Source organism: Prunus avium, unplaced genomic scaffold (assembly GCF_965620075.1).
Source record: "Prunus avium unplaced genomic scaffold, drPruAviu1.hap1.1 HAP1_SCAFFOLD_28, whole genome shotgun sequence".
Taxonomy (NCBI): domain Eukaryota; kingdom Viridiplantae; phylum Streptophyta; class Magnoliopsida; order Rosales; family Rosaceae; genus Prunus; species Prunus avium.
This window is the reverse complement of record NW_028276887.1, coordinates 282501-285000: the sequence shown is the minus strand read 5'-3', so window position 1 is coordinate 285000 and position 2500 is coordinate 282501.

Below are 2500 nucleotides of genomic sequence, written 5' to 3'. Positions count from 1 at the left end.
ATCATTGTTACTCTTAAGATTGTCATCCTCGACTTGCTCGTGCATTGGGCTCGCACCTTGCACACACAAGCAATGCCTAGACAATCTTAATCATAGCTCAACCGCACACTCAGAGGATTGGATAGCTTCTTTCGAAGCCAACCTACCCCCACACGTGTGAGAGTGGCCAACAATTTGCTAGCTTCTTCATCAACTCCGCCGAAAGCCATCCTCGACATACCCGTGCATTGAGAAGGTTTGGTGGCCGTACTCCCAACACAAAAGCATACCGAAGACAACCCCAAGCTAAAGCTCACTTGAAGCCAACGCATCGTCACCATGTGTTCGTGTGGCCGAGAATTGGGTAGCTTCTTCATCAACCCCGCCGAAAGCCATCCTCGACATACCCGTGCATTGAGAAGGTTTGGTGGCCGTACTCCCAACACAAAAGCATACCGAGGACAACCCCAAGCAAAAATTCATTTGAAGCCAACCCATCGTCGCCCACAACTAGTGGGTGAATGGTGTGCTTCCCGGGGTTGGCATAGACATTCCCTCGCATGCAAAAGATTGTCGATGCGAAAGATTATCTATGCCAACCCCGGGAAGCACACCATTCACACACTCCCGACCGGTGTGGTGTGGCGGTGATTGGATAGTTACGGATTGAGCACTTGCCAAGGATCAAAATGTGTCATTTAGAAGAAACATTTTCAAAAAGTTTTTAAAATCTTGTGGGTTTGCAACTCATAAGAGCGTCACTTTCAACGTCCCCGGTATTGGATTGAGTTTCTAAAAACAACCGTGCACACCGAGGTTAAACTTTACCGGCTCCACTCCGACTCGCCGCTCGCCCACAATTTGTTTGCAACGAAACATTTGTTTTTAATTTTGTTGGTTTGAAATTGTTTTGAAAAGGTTCTTTAAATCTAGTGGGTTTGCAACTCATAAGAGCGTCACTTTCAACGTCCCCGGCATTGGATTGAGTTTCTAAAAACAACCGTGCACACCGAGGTTAAACTTTACCGGCTCCACTCCGACTCGCCGCTCGCCCACTAGTCCGAAGGCAACAAAACATTTGTTTTTCATTTTGATGAAAATTTCTGTTTTTAAATCTTGTTGGTTTGAAATTGTTTTGAAAAGGTTCTTTAAATCTTGCGGGTTTGCAACTCATAAGAGCGTCACTTTCAACGTCCCCGGCATTGGATTGAGTTTCTAAAAACAACCGTGCACACCGAGGTTAAACTTTACCGGCTCCACTCCGACTCGCCGCTCGCCCACAAATCCGAAGGCAACAAAACATTTGTTTTTAATTTTGATGAAATTTTTTGAAAACATTGGCTTGGCAAGCCCCAATCCGCGACTATCCACCCACCGCCACCCCACACGGGTGGTTGTTGTTGCGAAATGAGGTTGTGGTCGACATGCCCGTGCATTTGAGAAGGAGTTCCTAGCACTCCATGCTCTCCCATGCCAAAAAAAAGCCTAGACAACCCCATTTCGCAACTTTCCACGCCTTTTTTTTCCTCCCTCACCCATGGCGGCGGCATGGTGGCGGCGGCCGGATTCCGGCCACCACCGCCATGGGTGGCAGCCCCCCGACCCCGACACCAAACCCATAATACCGAGGCAACATATCGAGGCAACATGACATGGGTGTGGCGTGGGGGAAGGGGGCTGCAGCTAGGAAGGCATGGGCTGCCATGCATATGCAGGCAACACACACCCCCCTATATAGCATTTTATGCATTTAGCCCTTTGACAGGAAGAGACATCACCTATGCGCGAGGAGTCATAATGGGCTCTAAATAATTCAATACAAGGTATTTGGACGTGATTTTTTGCAGGGATACTAAGAAACATGCAATCTATGATGGGAAAAAGTTTCATAAATTTTTGAAGTCGGGAAGTATTTTTTATTATTTTTAGAAGTCGTAAAATTGAAAAAATCATTAAAACAAATCCGGGAGGAATTTTTTAGTTTTGTAAGTTGGAGAAGGTCCTAAAAATCATAGACTACTTATGGGGAGCTTATTGTGCGAGGAAATTTCAATAAAAACGGGGTTTGACAAGATTTGAAAAATTCTGTCGACATTTGAAAAAACCTGGAACCATGCTGCCGGCATGCTGCGCACATGCTGCGCGCAGGCTGCGCGCATGCTGCGCGCAGCCTGCGCGCATGCCATGGCAGGACAAGTTTCGCTAGCCTCACTGTCGACAGATGCGCAAGCTGCGCGCACGCTGCGCACAGGCTGCGCGCATGCTGCGCACAGACTGCGCGCACGCTGCGCGCATGCCATGGCAGGACAAGTTTCGCTAGCCTCACTGTCGACAGATGCGCAAGCTGCACGCAAGCTCCGCGCACGCTGCGCACAGCCTGCGCGCATGTTGTGCGCATGCTGCGCGCAGGCTGCGCGCAGGCGCCGCGCATGCCATGGCAGGACAAGTTTCGCTAGCCTCACTGTCGACAGATGCGCAAGCTGCGCGCACAGGCTGCGCGCACGCCATGGCAGGACAACTT